The sequence below is a fragment of the Zingiber officinale genome, chromosome 8B (assembly GCF_018446385.1).
Source record: "Zingiber officinale cultivar Zhangliang chromosome 8B, Zo_v1.1, whole genome shotgun sequence".
Classification (NCBI taxonomy): Eukaryota; Viridiplantae; Streptophyta; class Magnoliopsida; order Zingiberales; family Zingiberaceae; genus Zingiber; species Zingiber officinale.
In genome coordinates, this window is record NC_056001.1 from 46,118,721 (window position 1) to 46,140,711 (window position 21,991).

Here is a 21,991-nt window from a genome sequence, read left to right on the forward strand (position 1 = left end):
ATACATGCCATAAGCAGCAGCTGCAGGGGGAGCTGTCCTTTGCTGATGATGTGAAGATTGGGCTCTGTGCCCTCCTCGCTGAGTCCTTGTCTGACTAAGCTAAACTCCGTGACCAGAAACTCCGGAAGCAATATGCTGAGCCTTCAGTGAACAATCTTGGTTCATGTGCCCATGCAGTTTGCAATAATAGCAAACTGACTGTCCCAGGGTGCAGGCTGATGTGGTGTGCTCTCTAGATCCACACCGAGCGTAGTGGATGCCACTGGCGGTTTATTTCCGGGTCTGCTGAGGAGGCCAGAAACGTCCCGATGAAAATCACCTCGACTTCTGAGGCTAACCAGAAGCCCCAGAGGTTCCCTGACCTGGTCGACTGCACCCACTCTGCTACTGTCCGGTCGCCTGTGCCTGCTGGATCTGCCCTGATATTTGACTCATCTGCTTCCTTTTCTTGTCCGGATACGCTCTCTGGTGAGCTGACTCTATCATCAGGGCTCTGTCCAGTTTCTCTATGTAAGATGAGTTCCCAAAATCGGCAAGCTTTACTTGCAGATGTCCATCCAGTCCCTGAATAAACTGCTGCATATGTGAACTGTCCTCAGCAACTAGTTCTGGACAAAATCTAGCCAACCGATTAAACTATGCATTGTACTCTATCACTGAGCGGTTATTCTGGCGCAGACTTAGAAAATCTTGCCGGCGAGTCATCTGATATGCTCGTGGAAAGTAGCGGCTCTCAAAAGCCTATCTGAATCTAGCCTAGGTGATGTTCTGCTCGCCTATGATGGAATGCTGCGTAACCCAACAGGTGTCGGCCTCATCCCGTAAATAGAAAGCAGCCAGCTCTGCTTTCTCCCACTCAGAGCAAGCCATGTATAAGAAGGTCCGCTCTATGGTCTCTATCCAGGATTGGGCCACACTCGGATCAATCTCTCCTCGGAAGAGTGTGAATTGACTCTTCATTGACTCTGCCAATGCTGGGATCCGGGCTCGTGCCGCGACAATATCTGTGAGGTGGGTAGGGATCGACGCGGGAACTGGTAAAATCCCCGGAGCTGGTGCTACAGGTAGTACCACTGGATATACCGGGGGAGGTACTCCCGGTGCTGTTGCATAAGTTGGGGCATATACCACTGGTGGTACTGCAGGGTCGATATGAGTGGTCGCGGCGGGAGGTACGGTAGGTGGTGGTACCGGAAATGGAGCAACCGGTACCGTTGGTGCGGGTGCTGGGTACACTATAGGCACTGGGGGGCGCGGGTACCGCTGGTGCCGGGTACACGATACGTCCAGGTGGCGATGGTGCGTGGTACGCCGTAGGCTCAACCGGAGTAGGTGTCGGGTATGCTGGTGGTACCCTTGGTGGTACCGTAAATACAGTAGGGGTGAGTACAGCGGGTGCAGCCGAGGTAGGTACCTCTAAAGGAGCCATCGGGGTCTGAGAGCCCGACGCGTCCGCAGTATCCTGAGTCTGTCCTTGATCGACAGGCTCAACCCCAGTAGGCATCTCTGGCAAGTCCAGAGATTCCAAAGTCCTCTTACGTGGCCGTCCAGCACCACGTCTCGCAGCTACTCGTGTAGATCTCCTCATATCTGTTAAGTTATATCACAGATATTAAGTATAAAAATTATAAAATTACCTTTATACCTATTTGCTGTCTGGAGATGTTCCATCGCTGTCCAGTCCCCCTTTATGACCTCGGAATCCTGTACGAGAAAATCGACAGAAATTCATACAAATCCAAAACGGAATTTCGAAACATGAAAATAATGAAAATCCGTACAAATATGAAAGTACCCAGTTTGACTCGCAAACTGGGCACCGATACCAAATAAATTGGTATCAGATTAACACGTAAAACTAAAATATGAAAACCAAGCATCCGAAATCTGGCTCTGATACCAAATAAATTATCACGCCCCAGGTAGTCCCTGCCAGAAGAAATCCGCCAGCATTTCCCCTATACGAGTGACAATCTGAACTTCCTACAACCATTCAGATACCTCTCCCAACACGACCGGAACAATAACAATAAAAATAAGTAAATATCCACGCAATTTAATAGTAAAACTAAACTAATGCAACGATAAGGAAAACCATCTCAAAAATCCTACTCAACTACACCCATAAAGCTCAAAACTTATATGCTACTCAACTACACCCATAAAACATAAATCACAACGACTCAAATAAAATCAACTCACCTCTTCTGCCGTCCAGGCAGACATGTAGCAGAACATATCCAAATAAAGCCCAATGGTAATTAAAGACCATACAAGATCCAAGTGCCAAAAATCCAGAACAAGTCTAAAACACAGTTTAGATAGTATAATAAGAAAAACCAAAAGACCAAATAAATATCATCACGATCTGCAGGGGGCTAGCGATTGGAACTCTCCGGACAGCCTCAACCTGAAAATAGTAATATCAACGGGGTGAGTTAACTCCTCAGCAGATAACTACTGACATGCATAGTAAGAAATAAGCAATAGCAATAATTATGCGTACAACCTCCTGATATAGGAATGATAAATGCAAACTGAAATATATAGGAGAAAAATTGTACTAACCAGGACCTGGTGTATGGATAATAGACCGAGAGATATAGAAATCTTGTATGCATGTCAAACATATGTATCCACCAAATATGCAGCAAATAAGTGCAGCAAACACAAGCAATAAATGCATCAATGCGTATGATGCCAATGATATGTCCTGGTCACCCCTATTGTCAGTCAGCCGTCTCACACATGATGATGAGACCGAGTGGGTAGGGCTGTGACAACCATGCACTCTGCCATCACTGCTCCTGATGAGTTACCGAGTGGACAGGATGCTGTCAGAGTACACCTATCCTCCTATCCCAAATCATAAGTGGGGGGATCTCAATACTCTCATCTCCCCGAGCCAGTCCAGAGGAGGGATCCTTGTCCTGCTATAACGCTGCGTTACGCTACCCATGAGTGGACCAACGGAGCCCTTGACAGAGCAACCTGCTGCAACACACCCTACCTGATAGAAACCACTAACCCATGAGTGGTTGTGTGTGCAGATCCATGTAATTGGCGATGTGCTAAACAATAATGGAGCCAACAATCTCACAGCATGCAATCATGCGAGATGATACATGCCACTAAGCATGGAAATATCCTTATCCTATCCATCTCTACATAATGTGTACCATAGGATAAATGAATCATATCAATGGTCTAGGTACACAGGTCATATAAAGTATAAAAACCTAGGTCCTGAACATAATAAGGCATGGTTATGTCACTACCTCTATAAGCATATAAAATCAGGTGGGTACTAACATGAAATGCATAACAAGTAAGCAAAAGCAAGTATGTAACAGGTATTCGATAGTGACAAACCGATGCAGATAAGAAACATATTTATTACTACTTGTTAAAAACTACTATGCATATCAAATGATATATCAAAATAGATAAGTCAAGGTACCCGTCTCCAATAAAAAGACCCAATCCAGTCCAAATCCGACGTCGAGATGCTCGTCTCACATCAAAGTTCCGTGTCACCAATATATTTACATTTTTATTTAGCTACAACTCAAATGAATAGCTAAATAAAATCCTTAAGAACAATTTAGGGAAAAACCATAAACCATAAACCTCAACCTACCTAAATTAAATCCAACGGTTAATTTGGGTTAGTTACCTAATCCCCAATCAACCCATTAGATTAATAATCTAAACCTAAATCAATTATACTAATCATGAAGTCTACCTCATACCTAATTCAAATCTATTATCACAATATTCCAATCAACACAGAATCTATAACAAGGATACAATTCTCTACTCCTTACCTCACTGCTCTAAAGCTTCTGTCGATAGCACAATTAGAGGTTGTTTTGTTGCTGCTAGCAACAAGATAAGTTACTGCTAGCAACAAGATAAGTTGCTGCTAGCAACAAGATAAGTTGCTGGATCAAAGAAACAACAGCAAGCCCTACTGGAATTCTTCCCCACTGTCGGATTAAGATGAGGGCATCACAAATCAACAATACCTAATTACAGAATACAATGTCTTACCTCCAAGATCACAGTTAGGGCACCGAGTCGGTAATTAGGTCACGGTGTGGAGGTGTCCGGTGCTAGTCCCGTGCGGCGGCAACGCTCTCCAGAGGAAGAGGGGAAGATCCGACAGATCTAAGACGATCAATGGATCCGTACTAGCAAGAAGGAATCCTTGTGCTGGTGCTCGATGAGGCGACAGAGCAGAGGTCGCATGAGCGATGGAGACGGCGACAACCGACGATCTGCCGTGATATCGACAGAGGCTTGAGTCGGAGAGATCGGCAAGGGCTCGTCTAGGGGAAAGGCGGTGCCGTCGGGTGGAAGAGACAAAGGGATCGGGAGGGTGACAAGAGTCGGCACTGATTGGAGTCGAGGAAGATGAAGAGGAATGGGATGGCTGCTTGCGGCAGTGAGTGAAGAAGAGAAATAAAAGGAGAGGAAACCATCGTCGTGCGGTTAGGGCAGAGATCGGCGTGAGAGGAGAAGGAAATCGGCGTCGGGGAGGCGTCGCGTGAGGGCACAGGGGAGGAGAAAATAAAAATAAAGAAAAGAAAAGAAAATATTTTTTTAAAAATAAACATTTCCTCGCCTAAATGGGGTAGCCTAAACAGGCTTTCCTGGAGCCCAATATTTATCCCCGTAACCTAAGCCATATGATCTCCGAAAAATTCTCAGAAAATTTCTAAAAATTCTGAAAAATTCCCTTATAGTTATTCACCCATTTTCGGTATTTTACACTGGCGTTGGCCATCTGACGCTCAAGTCAAAATCAGGAAGAGAGAGAGTAATCAAGAAAATGATAAATCTTGCCTTTCCTCATACCTAGCGTACCCTTTTATAACTTTCTTTGTGATCATTCGTATGCCCTTATTTAATGATATTAATTATTGGAGGAAGGCTTCTTTGTCTTGACTTCCGTACATTAATGATAGGTGGAGTGCCCTTTATCTTGACTTCCGTGTATTAATGATAGATGAAGTATTCTCTTTTGTTTTCTCTTCTCCTGTGTAGTGTCAATCCTTACGTCGGATGGGCGGTCCGAGCGGCCTGCTTTCCTACCGACTAGAACAATTGACTATGGGCTTGTTCATTTGTTCGACCGACCCATAACGTCTGCTCGTCTGACTAGCCAAGTGATTTGCTCGTTTGACTGACCGGGTGATCCTCTTGACCTACTCCTTTGCCGATCGGGATAAACAGACAACCACCTTTGGCTGAGTTTCTTTCCATAAGCCTTGGTGTTGACCGCTTTGACTTTAACTGACAGCGTGTCAACTGACCCGTGACAGGTGGGTTCTCCCTTATCATTTTATCACAAGTCTCTCCCTCAAGTCTAGTTGAAGGAGACTACATGTCCGACTGATTAGACAACTGGTTTCCTTAGTGATTTCTTCGTTCGATCGGAGTGTTCGATCCCTAGTATCTGATCGGCGCATCAACCAATGTCGCTTGGTCATTGTCTAACCATGACAAATGGACGATCGATCTGGTAACCGTATGTAGAGCGGAGCGAAGAGCGGTCATACTTTGATAATTTTCCATGTGCTTCTTTGAGAGAGCGCGGTCGCCGTCGATGTCATCCATATTTCTCGAAACTTATGTAAATTCTTGACAATTATGGCCGAGCATGTGACCATCCTTTTTAATTAAGATCATTAAATGTTGTTCGATAACCGCATGCCACGTGTCCCTCTCTCTGCCCCTACACGCCCGACAAGACAGGCTGATATCCTCTGTTGACGTGACTAGCACCTTTTTGAATTCCACGGTCAGATCTTCTTCTAGGTTTTCGAAACCTTGGATCGGATGGCTAAGAGTGACCGGCCATGTGGTTTATAAGCCTCACATGTGTCGTCATCATCTCCACTTTGTGCCATCGTCTTCGAGCTTCATTACTGTGGCCTTTCGCTCCTTCGCTGGTGATCTGCCTGTACTATGGTAATCTCCCACTTTTGTGATCGATTCTGTGTAATCTTCCTTGTATGTTTTCAATTGATTCAGTCTAGTGTTCTTTTATCGGCCATCTTCAATCTTGTTCTTTCATTCTCTCGATGGAAAACTCATCTCAGCCTCCTGTCACCATCCTTGGACTCTGGTACACCACCCTTGAGTCTAGATTCGACGCAGGCGATGTGGAGAGTTTGAGGGCTGCATACGAAATTCCACCTAACTATCAAATTGGTCTTCCTTATGTCTTTGACCGTCCGGATGAACCGCCACCCGGTTTTGTTACATTTTTTAGGGACCAATTTACCGCTAGTCTCCGGTTTCCGACCCACCCTTTCTTCTCAACCATTTGTAAATATTTTCATATCTCCTTACATCAACTAGTGCTGAACTCCTTTCAGTTGTTGTGCGAGATCATCGTTTTATTCCTCCCGCATGACATTCCCCTTACTCCTTGGCTCTTTCATTATTTCTACTATCCCAAGTTGTTCGAGCCGGGGACTTTTCTTTTCCAAGCCCAAGTGGGCCCTGTTTTCTTTGATAAAATGTTGTCCTCCAATAAACATTGGAAGGACTACTATTTTTTTGTTTGCTTTCCCAAGCGGCCGGACTTTTCGATCAGATGGCAATTAGAAGGGCCAAATCCTCTAGAGCTCAAGAAATACAAGAGCCGATCGGACTACCTCCACACAGCTTCACAATTGGCCAGGCAAAAATACCATATTCATAAATTGCCGCATGAGGGAGTCCTCTACGTGTTCGGCTTGAGCTCGATCCGCACGAAGCTTCCGTCCAGCCTAGGTACGCTCCTTCTTTGCTTAACTTTTGAATCTAACTAATTTTTCTTCTCTTTTGCAGCTCAAGTCATGTTGCGTGCACATCTGGCTGGCAAATCCAAGCTTGCAGATGCTGAGATCAATGCGGTGGTTGTGGCTGAGTTGGAGAGCGTGGTTTGCAACCGATCAGCTCACAAGAAGACCCGCTCGGAGAGAGCGAGGGAGCGCTTGCACTAGAGAGTGAGGGGATAGCCAGCCGAACGCCTAGTGGTGGAGCGGTTGGTGCATTGAATCCTCCCCTTGCACAGCTGCCAGTGATTCCAGTCGAGGGGCGTCAGACTTGACCTCTTCTAGGGAGCCACTGATAAGCCGCAAGAGGCACCGGGTGGAGGCTACATCCCGCTCCGCTTCCTCTATTATATGGAGACCCACGAGAAGTAGCCCATGCCTTCCTTCCGCCAAGCAGGTTGAAACCTCGACTCTAGCTCCCGCCACGGAGACCGTTCCCCCTACATCATCTGATCGAACATCATCCCTATCCGGTCTGCCCCAGGGAACCATATGCGCGCCACCAGTTGCCTTCGTGTCGCCGCCATCGAAGATTCAAAAGTCTGGCATATGACCGACGTCATCATCTCGGTCGTCCGGCAGAGCCACCTCATCCCAATCGGCCTAAAGCATCCAACACCACATAACAGCGATTATTCATCTTCCGACTGAGGAATGGCGTGAATCGGATTGCGCTGAATCCCGAGCCCCCGAGCATCAGATAATCATCCAAGGGCTGCTCGCATAGATATGGGCGGACGGCTGAGCCCGTGCAGTAGTCATGCCTCTAGGGGCGCTCGTGGACAGCCATACCTAGATGTCTACCGGGGTAAGTTTTTTATACGTGCTTAATTTTCTCTGATCGGCTTATAATTTCCCGATTCCTCACAGTATTGGGTGGAGAATCTGGCCATGTGCCAAAGGCATATTTTTTTTGGAGCATGAAGTTAAGCAGCTGCGTGCGTCGAGCGACCAATCATCTACTTCACAAGCGCAAGTGGAGCAGATGAATGTTGAGATGGTGCAATTAAGGGCCGACTAGCTAAGAGAGTCGAGTTGCTAGAGACGGAGAAGGGAAAAAATGCCGAGTAAGACACCCAATTACCTCAGCTCATAAACAGGCCAACACCTTTGAATCAAAAATTCATTCGACCAACACTAGGAAACTCCAAGCCATTGAAGATCTAGAGATCAAAAATAAAGAGTTCTGGGTGATGGCCCAAAACTTGAAGGATGCTGAGGCTGCCTTGAAGGAAGAGCGGGATGGACAGTCGGCCGAGCAGACTACAGCGAAGGCCTAGCTCGACACCAAGGATAAAGAGCTGACCATATTGAAGGAAGAGCTGGAGGCCTCCCAAGCGGCCTTAGAGACTTATCAGGGACCTGAGTCGAGTAGGTTTGATCTCATGAAGAAGCCTACATCTGCTCAGATGCTTTTAATGACAAAGTCACTGATCAGACTCTTCATCTATTCGACCTGACGATCGAAGGGATGTTCAACCAACTAATGGAAGACAGCTACCTCCCCGCCGCTCTATCAAGCAAGGTCATCAGTCGGGACTAGCTGACTGTGTCGTTGTCTGATGATGCCTTATATTATTTGAAGTGAGCCAGTTGAGAGTTTTATCTCCTGTAAAAATTTTGAGTTTCAATGAATGCTCGTCCGTTTAGCTAACCTTTATTTTCTTCTAGTATTTTAATTTTGCAAGCGTCGCGTAAACTTTTGTGGCCTTATGTTTCTTCTAATCGGCAACGACTTATCTACTTAGCCGATCGATCCATTTTGTTTTCAAAGTCATCGCTTAATCGTTGTAGCGTAGACAAGGGTTTAAGGTCGTCGCTTGATCATTGATGAAGACAAGGGTTTAGGGTCGCCTCTCGATCATTGATGGAGACAGGGGTTTAAGGTCGCTGCTCGACCGTTGATGACGATAGGGGTTTAAGGTCGCCACTTAACCGTTGATGATGATAGGGATTTAAGGTCATCGCTCGACCGTTGATGACGGCAGGGGTTTAAGGTTGCCGCTCGATCATTGATGTAGACAGGGGTTTATAGTCGCCACTCGATTTTTAACTTGGCCTGATCGGCCCAAGAGTCGGGAAAACTTTTTATTTCATGTTGACCCTGCATCCAGAAGGTATATACACAAGTACATTTATATTTGCTCACGTACCTCTCACCCGGGCCTGTAGGATTGAAGATGATTCACGCTCCATGGCCACTCAAGTCATCTCCCATTTTCATCTTCCAAGTAATAGGCCCCTGAGCGGAGTTTCTGTACAACCTTGTAAGGTCCCAACCATGGAGTTTCGAGTTTGGTGACGTCGCCGATAGACTTGATTTTCTTCCACACTAGATCACAACTTGAAAGGATCTCGGGATCACCCTCCTGTTGTAGTTTTACCTCATCCACTGTCGGTAAGCCATTAGCCGAATGGCTGCTCTATCTCGCACTTCATCCACCAAGTCGAGCTCCATTAGCCATCACTCGCCATTTCCTTTGTTGTAGAGTCGCACCCAGTCGGATTCTACTCCAACTTCTACAGGAACCACCGCTTCTCCTCCATACACCAGCTGGAATGATGTTACGCTAGTTGCCTCCTTTGGGGTCATGCAAAGTGCCTATAAGACACTTGAGAGCTCGTCGACCCAGCTACCTCCTGCGTGGTCAAGCCGAATTCGTAAGCCTCTGAGGATCTCCTGGTTTGTAACCTCCGCTTGGCCATTGCTCTGGGGGTAGGTGACTGAGGTGAAAGTCTGCTGGATGCCATAGCCTTCGGATCACTCCTGGAGCTTCTGACCCGCGAGCTGCCTCTCATTATCCGAGACGAGCCGACGAGGGATGTCGAACTGACAAAGGATGTGCTGCCAAATGAACTTAATGAACATCTGCTCGCTTATCTTTGCCAAGGGTTCAGCCTCCACCCATATTGAAAAGTAGTCCACAATAATGAGCAGGAACCTTCACTGACCGGTCGCCATGGGAAATAGTCCTACGATGTCCATGCCCCATTGGTTGAACGGGCAGGATACCGTGGACGACTTCATCTCTTCAGTCAGTCAGTGCGAAATGTTGTGATACTTTTGGTAGGACAATCATGTGGCTGTCGTCCAAGCGACATCCTCTTGGAGCGTTGGCCAAAAGTATCCGACCAAGAGAATCTTTCGAACTAGAGAACGACCGCTCGGATGACTTCCACATGAGCCTTGGTGCACTTCTTGCAAGATGTACACTTCGTCTTATGGTCTGACACACTTGGCCTAGAGAAGGCTCTTTTATATAGCTGATCTCCAATCAAGGTGAACCACCCAACCCTCTTCTTTAATAGACACGTCGCTTCCTGGTCGGCCAGCATACTTCCCGATCGGAGAAATTTGATTAATGGTGTTCTCTAGTCGCTTGGAAAGACAACTCCCTTCATTCGATCAATATGCGCCACCAAAGAAACCTGTTTGATCGGCTGGCTGATCACGACCGGTGATAATGAACTAACTAACTTAGCCAGTTCATCTGCTGCTTGATTGTCCGATCGGAGAATCTTCTGTACAGTGACTTCTTGAAAATTTATCTTTAACTTCTCGAAGGCTTCTGCATATAACTTGAGTCAGGAGTTGCTAATCTCGAATGCTCCCGTCAGCTGTTGGGCGGCCAAGTGGGAGTCTAAGTGAATGAGGACCTTTGTGGCTCTAACTTATTGTGCTGCTTGCAAGCCGGCTATCAAGGCTTCATACTCAGCCTCATTGTTGGTGGCGTGATAATCTAGCCTAACAGAAAGTTGCATTCAATCTTTCCTTGGGGAAATGAGCAGGATGCCGATCCCGCTACCTTGTCAGGTGGAAGAGCCATTAACATATATTCTCCAAATTGCTTCTCGCTCGTTGTTCTGGATTTCCGTGATGAAATCTGTTGGTGCAACCTTAGGTCAAGGTTGACCTGGTTGACCCGACTCGAGTTGACGTGACTCGAGTTGTATTTTGATGTTTGACTTGGGAAGATTGTCGGTGCAACCTTAGGTCAAGGTTGACCTAGTTGTGTTGCATGTTGATGTTTGACACTCGTGAGAGAGTTCTATTCTTGATGTGGGACAAGAATAGATGTTTGGGAGATTATTGGTGCAACCGTAGGTCAAGGTTGACCGGGTTGACCTGATTCGGGAAAAGTCCAAGTATGGAGACTTGGCACTGGAAAAGTCCAAGTATGGAGACTTGGCACGGAAAAGTCCAAGCAGGGAGCTTGGCACGCGAAAAGTCCAAGTATGGAGACTTGCGAAAAGTCCAAGTATGGAGACTTGGGGAAAGTCCTAAGCGGGATGTTAGGTAGTTGGAAAGTCCCGTGAGTGAAGCCAGCAGGTGGAAAGTCCTAGTGATGTTATGTTAGGCATGGAAAGTCCCTGGTGAGTGAAGCCGGTGAGAAAGTCCTAACTGGGATGTTAGGCGGTGTGGAAATCCTGGTGAGGCGGTGAAAGTCCCAGTGAGTGAAGCCAGCAAGGAAAATCCAGATGGATCGGGGATGATCGGACTTCCGGTGTTGGAAAGTCCAAGTAGGTCAAAGGATTGACGGACACTTGGTGAGGAGTCCTGCAGTCAAGGGTGACCAGATGCTAGGGATGAAGTACCAATAGGTCAAGGTTGACGGATATTGGTTTGAAGTCTTGGGACTTGGTTTGGGCAAAAACCAAGCTGGATCGGTCACCGGACCGATCCGACATTCCGTTCGATCACGGATCGATGACCGACCGATCAGCGAGTACTGATCGTTTCTTGATCGGTCCGTGGACCGATCAGATTCCACACTGAGAGCGGGTCCGGTGACCGATCAGCACGATTCTGAGGAAAGCTGATCGGTCTACGGACCGATCAGAGGTTCCCTGACCGATCATGCGTCTGATCCGTTTCTGATCGGTCCATGGACCGATCGAGCGGAACGAAGCGGTTAGGGAATGGATCGTCGTGGACCGATCACATGGACGATCGGTCCGCATCGATTCAGTACCAGCCGCGACCGCCAGATTTCTTCCGTGTTTTCTTCGCTTTCTTGCGGGTTATAAAGGAGGCTGCTGCGAGCCAAAAATTTCTTCTTCTTCTTCCTCCTTCCGATTGCTAAGTCGTGCTTGAGCTTTGTTGAGCTCGTCCAAAGCTTCGCGTGAGCTTTCGGCTGGGTCACCTGCTGTTGTAGGCGCTTGGAGCTGTTGCTTCATCCAGTCGACAAGAAGGCAAGCTAGGGTTATTACATTCTTGTATTGTACTTAGTTTTCTTGCTGTATTCTTGTACTTCTGTTTATCTTGCTGTTGCAAGACATTGTGGCGAGGTTTCTCCACCCAGAAGGAGTTTGATTTAGCCGGTTTTCCGGGGACTCATCCACCGACGGATTGATAGGCTTCGTCCACCTTACGGACACGCCGAGGAGTAGGAGTTTCATCTCCGAACCTCGTTACATCGACGAGTTTGAGGTTTGATCTTTCCGCTTTCGTTTCTTTGTTTTATTTTCCGCTGCGCTAACCTAATCGTAGGAAGAAACGAGAAAGATTGGGGTCGGCTATTCACACCCCCCTCTCTAGCCGTACGAAGGATCCTAACAAAATCAACCAATGCCTTAGCTTTTATCGCCGTTCGGGGCTGGTATTGGATGTTGAACTCACTTAACTCAGTGGTCCACTTGATTAACCGACCGGATGCTTCTGGGTTAAGGAGGACTCTTCCCAAGGTACTATTGGTCATCACGATGATTGGATGAGAGAGGAAGTACGGGAGGAGTCTCCAAGCAACTAGTACTAAAGCGTAAGCTAATTTTTCCAGACTAGTATAGCGGGATTCAACATCTTCCAATATATGACTTAAAAAATACATGGGTTGTTGCACTTGCCCATTCTTCTTAACTAATGTTGAGCCGACTACATTTTTGGTGGATGACAGATAGATCCAGAGCGGCTCTCCTGTGCTCGGCTTAGCTAATATAGGTAAGGAGTTGAGATAATCTTTGAGTTCTTCAAATGTCTGGTCGCACTCCGTATCCCACTGGAATTTTGTCGCCTGACGTAGCACTTTGAATAATGGTAAGCTCCGATCGGATGACTTGGATATGAATCTAGACAGAGTAGTAATGCGCCCGGTCAGCCGTTAGGCTTCCTTCAAGTTGTTAGAGTGTATACTAAAAGCCTAGCTTTTGTAAACATTTATGTTTGAAATAAAAGAATCACATTGGTCAAATGTCTATATTTATTTGTTAAATATAGTTATTCAATTAATTTATAAAATAGATAACATGGTGTGTGGTGTCACACACAGAAGATCATGTTATCAGCTCTTTATAAATTATAAACAGTTACTCATAACTAAGATGGAAAGGAACAAACCATTTGTAAAGTCGTAGTGTAATTAAGTATTAGTTTATCTTGACTAATAAATTACACTAGTACACTCTAAGTGTATTGAGTAGAACCATTTTAGATAAGTTCTTTTTATACTGACTTAATAAAAGAACTAGACCTTAGTTATTATGGAAGTGTGTACTCTTAATCCTAATATAATAACAAGCATATATATTTAGTATCTATTTCTTTAACTTATCAAAGGGCGAGATTTAGTTTGATAAATCAATAGGCCCGATAAGTTGGGAAATGAGTGTGTGGCAGCCTCTGATAAATCAATAGGACCGATATATATTTTGCATGGAGGAGTGTTAAGCAGAAATGCGTTTCAGACTCAACCATGGAAGCTGAGTATGTGGCAGCCTCTGAGGCAGCCAAAGAAGCTGTATGGCTCAGGAACTTTCTAATGGACTTAGATGTGATTCCTGGTTTGCCCAAAATCATCACAATTTATTGTGATAATAGCGGTGCAGTTGCAAACTCGAAGGAACCGCGAGCCCATAAGGCGAGTAAACATATAGTGCGCAAGTACCACCTGATACGAGACATCGTCAAGCGAGGAGAAGTTGTCGTCGCCAAGATTGCATCAGCAGATAACCTGGTAGATCCTTTCACTAAGGCCCTTCCAGCAAAAGATTTTGATCGGCATGTGGAGGGGATGAGAATCAGATATATGGCAGCAGATATGGCAGCAGATATAGCAACTTAGTCTTTTAGTATAAGTGGGAGATTGTTAGAGTGTATACTAAAAGCTTAGCTTTTGTAAACATTTATTTTTGAAATAAAAGAATCACATTGGTCAAATGTTTATATTTATTTGTTAAATATTATTGTTCAATTAATTTATAAAATAGATAATATGGTGTGTGGTGTCACAAACAGAAGATCATGTTATCAGCTCTTTATAAATTATAAACAATTACTCACGACTAAGATGGAAAGGAACAAACAATTTGTAAAGTCGTAGTGTAATTAAGTATTAGTTTATCTTGACTAATAAATTACACTAGTACACTCTAAGTGTATTGAGTAGGACCATTTTAGGTAAGTTCTTTTTATACTGACTTAATAAAAGAACTAGACCTTAGTTATTATGGAAGTGTGTACTCTTAATCCTAATATAATAACAAGCATATATATATTTAATATCTATTTCTTTAACTTATCAAAGGGTGAGATTTAGTTTGATAAATCAATAGGGTCGATAAGTTGGGAAATGATATTACTTATAGTGTGTGTTGTTGATTATAGAAGGAAACTGTGTCCTAGTAATCTAGGTTGAGAATGTCCCAAGAGGAGCTCATAAGGATTGTCATGTTAAACCCTGCAGGTGGACTTAGTCCGACATGACAATGAGGTTAATTGGTACTACTCTTAGATTTAGATATTAATTAAGTGAGTTGTCAGTAACTTACATAATTAGTGGACATTCGTTATCTTAAACACAGGGAGACTAACACACTCATGATAAGAAGGAACCCATAAATATAATTTGGGATTGGTGCGGTAGTGCAACAATAACTCTCTAGTGGAATGAGTTATTGTTGATGAACTTGAGTTGTGTGTTCGAGGCAAACACGTGATACTCAAGCTCATCAGAAGGCCAAAACCAATTTCTCCTCTAGGTCCCTGTCGTAGTCTCATTAAAGCTTCAAGTCCATCCAAAGAATAGCCTATCTTGGTGTCCAAGAAGGGGGTCGGTCCATTGCTTGGTGACCAAGTAAGGGCCGGCCACCATCTCCTCTTAAGGGGTCGGCCCTTTGCTTGGTGCCCAAGCATGTAGGGGCCGACCACATTAATTCAAACAAGGAGGGGTGTTTTGAATTTTTAAAATCTTCTCTTTGTAGAAATCTACAAGTTGTAAAAGGGAGATTTTAAATTTATAAAATTTTCCTTATTTGAATTAGGTCACATGGTTTAAAAGAAAGTTTAAAAGTTTTAAAACTTTCCTTTTTTAACTATCCTCATGGTTTTAAGAAAAAAGGAAGAGAAGTTTTAAAATTTAAATTTTTAATTTTTGTAACCATGTTAAAAAAGGAAATTTTTAGAAGAGAAGTTTTACATTTTAAAACATGGTTTTAATTTTTTAAAACTTTCCTTTTTAACATTCACTTTAGGAAAGAAAGCTTGTAAAATTTTATAAGAGGTTTTCTTCTTGTAAAATTTTATAAAAAATATTTTCTTATCCTTGACGAGGTGGCCGGCCACCTTGCTTGTTGCCCAAGCAAGAGGCCGGCCAATCAAATTAAATCCCCAATCAATCCATGATTGGTGATTGATTCAATCAAGAAGAAAGAAAGGGAAAAATAAAAAGGGAAAAGGAAAAACAAGAGGAAGATTTTAATTTTTGTAAAAATTATTCCCTTATTTGCCTTGGGCAAGTAATATAAAAGTAGGCGTGAGGAGGCATCATGAGGATGTTGGTTAGTCCTAGGAAAACGTACCGGTTCTACTGTAAAAATTTTTTTGTACAAGTGTCGAACCTTTCCTCAAATAACCTATTGTATTCTTTAGAAGTTAAATTAGGAATCGCAGACGGAACTTAACATCATTGATTCCAAATTTAACTTATCTGTTCTTAATGGTTTAGATTTAAATCGCAAGTGGAACTTAACACTATTGATTCAAATCCACCTATGTTATTAATTATATTAAATATTAATTTCCAAAATTGGCTTCCAGGACTGCATGGTGAGGCACATGGCCTTCTTGGATATGGGAGCAACCACCACCGCCTAGAAAAAGCATTTTAAGGAAAGCTAAAATTTAATTTCCTTAAATAACTCTAGGTTAACCAAAAAGAACAATCGAATCACAAATTCGAAAAAGAAGAAAACACAAACTCGAAAAACTAATTCGAAAAAACTAGATCTAATGCCTATTGTGTTTGGAATTCTTTCAAAAAAAAATAACTAGCATGATGCGAAAAATAATTGCTAATTATACCTTCTCTTTGTAAACTAATGACCTCGAGATCTTCTGCCGTATTTCTCGCCTCGCCTTGGACGTCGTGTGGGCTACGATCCTCCAAGATGAAAACCACCCAAAAGCTTTCTTCCTCTTCCTCTAAAATCCGGCCACCACCACCACCAAGGAGAAGAGAGCAAAGGGAAAGGGAGAAGAGAGAGGGCCGGCCACCAAGAGATCTCCAAGCAAGAGAATAAAAGTTGTGTCTCATGAAGCCTCCTCACCCCTTCTTTTATAATACTTGCCCAAGGCAAATAAGGGAAGAATTTTTACAAAAAATTAAAATCTTCCTCTAGTTTTTCCATTTCCCTTTTTATTTTCCTTTTCTTAAATCTTGATTGAATCAATCACCCTAAATTAATTGATGATTTTATTTTTTTAATATGGCCGGCCACCTTGCTTGGGCACCAAGCAAGGGTAGCCGACCCCCATAAGAGGAAAGGAATATATATAACTTTTTATAAAATTTTACAAGAAGAAAAACTCTTATAAAATTTTACAAGCTCTCTTTCCTAAAGTAGGAGTTAAAAAAGGAAAGTTCTAAAAATTAAAATCATGTTTTAAAATTTAAAACTTCTCTTATAAAATTTCCTTTTTTAACATGGTGATAGAAAATTTAAATTTTAAAACTCCTCTTCCTTTTTTTCTAAACCATGAGGATGGTTAAAAAAGGAAAGTTTTAAAATCTTTTAAACTTTCTTTTAAAACATGTGACCTAATTCAAATAAGGAAAGTTTTTTTAAAATTAAAATCTCTCTTTTAAAACTTAGAGTTTTCTACAAAGAGAAGATTTTAAAAATTCAAAACAACCCTCCTTGTTTGATTAATGTGGCCGACCCCTACTAAATTGTTCATCAAATAATAGGGCCGGCCCCTATTGGAAGAGGATGTGGCCGGCCCTTGCTTGGTCACCAAGCATTGGACCGACCCCCTTCTTGGACACTAAGATGAGCTTATATTTGGATGGACTTGAGGCTTTAATGAGGCTACGACAGGGACCTAGAGGAGAAATTGGTTTTGGCCTTCCGATGAGCTTGAGTATCCAGTGTTCGCCCCGAACACACAACTCAAGTTCATCGATAATAACTCATTCCACTAAAGAGTTATTATCGCACTACCGCACCAATCCCAAATTACATTATAGGCTCCTTCTTATCATGAGTGTGTTAGTCTCCCTGTGTTTAAGATAACAAATGTCCACTAATTAAGTAAGTTACTGATAACTCACTTAATTAATATCTAGCTCCAAGAGTAGTACCACTCATCCTCATTGTCATGTCGGACTAAGTCCACCTGCAGGGTTTAACATGAAAATCCTTATGAGCTCCTCTTGGGGACATTCTCAACCCAGATAACTAAGACATAGATTCCTTCTATAATCAACAACACACACTATAAGTAATATCATTTCCCAACTTATCGGGCATATTGATTTATCGAGCTAAACCTCACCCTTTCATAAGTCAAAGAAATAAATATTATATATATATGCTTGTTATTATATTAGGATTAAGAGCACACACTTCCATAATAACTAAGGTCTAGTTCTTTTATTAAGTCAGTACAAAAAGAACTTACCTAAAATGGTCCTACTCAATACACTTAGAGTGTACCAGTGTAATTTATTAATCAAGATAAACTAATACTTAATTACACTACGATTATTCCGATGGTTTGTTCCTTTCCATCTTAGTCGTGAGTAACTGTTTATAATTTATAAAGAACCGAAAACATGATCTTCTGAGTGTGACACCACACACCATGTTATCTACTTATATAAATTAATTGAATAATTACATTTAACAAATAAATGTAGATATTGACCAATGTGATTTTTTATTTCAAAAATAAATGTTTACAAAAGCTAGGCTTTTAGTATACACTCTAACAATCTCTCACTTATACTAAAAGACTAAGCTGTCATATATGTTGCCATACATCTGATTCCCATCCTCTCCACATGCCGATCAAAAGCTTTCGCCGGAAGGGCCTTAGTGAAAGGATCTGCTAGGTTATCTGCTGATGCAATCTTAGCGACGACAACTTCTCCTCACTTGACGATGTCTCGTATCAGGTGGTACTTGCTCTCTATATGTTTACTTATCTTATGGGCTCGTGGTTCCTTCGAGTTTGCAACTGCACCGCTATTATCACAATAAATTGTGATGATTTTTTGAAAACCAAGAATCACATCTAAGTCCATTAGAAAGTTCCTGAGCCATACAACTTCTTTGGCTGCCTCAAAGGTTGCCACATACTCAGCTTCCATAGTTGAGTCCGAGACGCATTTCTACTTATCACTCCTCCATGCAATGACTCCACCTCCTAGAGTAAACACATAGCCTGACGTAGACTTACTATTGCCCCTATCTGATTGAAAGTCCGAATCCGTGTAACCCAAAGGGACCAAATCGTCTGCTTGGTAAATTAGCATATAATCTCTAGTCCTTCTCAGGTACTTCAATATATGCTTTACAGCAGTCCAATGTCCTTATCTAGGGTTACTCTGATATCTACTAACCATGCCCATAACAAAACAAATATCAGGTCTCGTACACAGCATTGCATACATAAGGCTTCCTACAGCCGAAGCATAAGGGACTGCCTTCATATCCTCCATCTCCTTTGATGTATTCGGAGACATCTATTTAGATAAAGCTGCTCCATGCCTAAAAGGTAAGAAACCTTTCTTGGAGTTTTGCATGCTAAAACGAGCAAGGATCGTATCTATATATGAAGCTTGAGATAGACACAACATTCTTTTCTTGCGATCCCTTATAACTTTGATCCCAAGAATGTGTGCACATTCTCCTAAGTCCTTCATATCAAATTGTTTGGACAATCATACCCTTACGTCCGATAATACTTTGACATTGTTGCCAATTACCAAAATATCATCTATGTATAGTACAAGAAATATCACCACGTTTCCGTTACACTTCTTGTATACACAAGACTCATCCGGATACTGAATAAATCCATATGACTAGATTACTTCATTAAACCGGATGTTCCAAGATCTTGAAGCTCGCTTCAGTCCATAAATGGACCGATTGAGCTTGCACACTAGATGCTCTTTGCCTTTTTCAATGAACCCTTCTGGTTGCTTTATATGGATGTTTTCTTCAAGACTTCCATTAAGGAAAGCTGTCTTGACATCCATTTGTCAAATCTCATAATCCATATGAGTGGCAATGGATAAGAGTATCCGGATAGACTTAAGCATGGCTACTGGCGAAAAAGTCTCCTCATAATTGATTCCCTCTTTCTGAGTGTACCCTTTCGCAACAAGCCTTGCTTTGAAGGTTTCTACCTTCACATCTGTCCCTCTTTTCCTTTTGTAGCTCCACTTACATCCAACGACTTTTACACCATCAGGTGGTTCTACAAGCTCCCAGACCTTATTAGAATACATAGATTCTATTTCTGAATTCATTGCTTTTTGCCAAGATACTGCATCTATATCTTGGAGTGCTTCGTCATATGTCCGGGGATCAGGTTCATGTTTACCCGGGATCAAGTCCGAAGACTCTCCCAAAAACATAAATCTCTCAGGTTGCCTTACAACCCTCCCACTACGATGATGCACTGTTGGTGGTTGTGTATCATGTGTAACACGTGTTGTAGTCTCTTGTGATATTTCATCTTGTACTGTTGGTATTAAAGTAGACATGTCCTCTCTAAGTTCTTCTAGAATAATTTTGCTACTAGGCTTGTGGTCCATTATATAGTCTTCTTCTAAAAACTGGATATTGGTGCTAACAATGACCTTTTGATCTTTAGGACTATAAAATAAACCACCTTTCGTTCCTCTGGGATAACCCACAAACACGCGCACTTCTGTACGAGATTCTAACTTATCAACATCCGGATTTAGCACATGTGCTGGACTACCCCAAATCCGAATATGTCTTAGACTGGACTTTCGCCCATTCCACAATTCTGTGGGAGTAGAGGATACTGATTTAGAAGGTACTAAGTTCAGAATGTGTGCTGCCGTTTCTAGAGCATATCCCCAAAATGAATTTGGTAATTCTGAATAACTCATCATCGATCTAACCATCTCCATAAGAGTCCTATTCCTTCGTTCTGCCACACCATTCTGTTGGGGTGTACCAGGTGCGGACAACTGGATTGAATCCCGACCTCTGATAAGTAATTCCTAAACTCTCCTAAGAGGTATTCGCCACCACGATCAGACCGTAGTGTCTTGATACTTTTACCAAGACGTTTCTCCACATCAGCCTTGTACTCTTTGAATTTATCAAAGCACTCAGACTTGCGGTGCATCAGGTAAATGTATTCGTATCTTGAATAATCGTTTATAAAAGAGACAAAATATTCAAAACCACCTCTTACCTGGATAGACATAGGACCACACAGATCAGAATGAACCAGTTCTAACGCTTCTTTGGCTTTATACCCCTTAGCCTTAAAAGGTCTCTTGGTCATCTTACCTTCCAAGCAAGATTCACAGGTTGGAAAATTTTCCAACTCCAATGGACCCAAGAGTCCATTAGCCATGAGTCGTTGAATCCTACTTAAGTTAATATGACCAAGCCTTAGATGCTAAAGATACGTTTGGTTCATCTCTGAAGGTTCTTTTCTCTTATTAAGTTAGAAGATGTGTTACTAATTTCCATATTTTGCTTTGTGGGAGAAATTGGATTTAAAGTATATAAATTATCAACCAATGCACCAGAACAGATAATCACCTTATTCCTCTTTATAACGACATTGTTACTAAAGGAAACAGAATATCCATCCAAATACAGTTTAGAAAATGAAATTAAATTCTTTCTAAAACTGGGTACATAAAGATAATTTCTTAAAATCAAATTTCTATTCCTATCAAAAGATAAGTAGATGTCTCCCACTGCAACAGTCGCCACCTTAGTAGCATTGCCCATGTAGACGGTTATCTCTCCATTAAATAGTCGTCGGGTTTCTTGGAACCCCTGCAAAGAATTACAGACATGATCAGTGGCTCCCGTATCTACAGACCAAGTGTTGGTAGATAACACCGCTAAACATGTTTCAACTACTAGAGCATGAGATATACCTTTATTATTCTGATTCCTACGAGGACAGTCCGCCTTCCAATATCCTGACTGCTTGTAGATGAAGCACTTGCCCTTCGGCTTCTTCATTCCAGCTTTTTGTCATGTACCTTGAGGTTTATTCACTTTCTTTGCTGAAAAGACCTGTTTCTTCTTCTTCTTGCCTTTCGGCTTAGAAGTAGAACCATTTTCAGCATAGTGAATCTGAGAACTTTGACGAAATATACCTTCTGCTGCCTGTAGTTCTGTCAGAAGTTCTGCCAACGTATACTCTCTTTTGTTCATGTTATAGTTCAGGCGGAAGTGCTTAAAACTTCTAGGTAGCGTTTGGAGAATTATATCGACCTGGGTTTCCCCATCGATTTCTCCTCCAAGAACTTGTATTTCGTTCATATATGCCATCATTTTGAGGATATGATCCCTTACGGGTGTCCCCTCAGACATGGTGGCTGTCATTAATTTTCTCATTGCCTCTTGCCTAGTAGTCTGACTCTGATGCCCAAAGAGTTCTTTGAGATTGTTCATTATATCATAAGCTGTTGGTAAATCTTGATGCTGATGTTGCAATACATTTGACATTGATGCCAAAATGTAACACCGCGTCATCTCATCAGCTTTTACCCATTTCTTATGATACTCAATCTCCTCTGGGGTAGAGTCACCATCAGGTGCATCAGGGCAAGCCTCAGTCAATACAAACTTATAGCTTTTAGCAGTAAGAACAATGTCCAGGTTCCTTTTCCAATCAATATAGATGGGACCAGTAAGTTTGTTCTCTTTCAGTA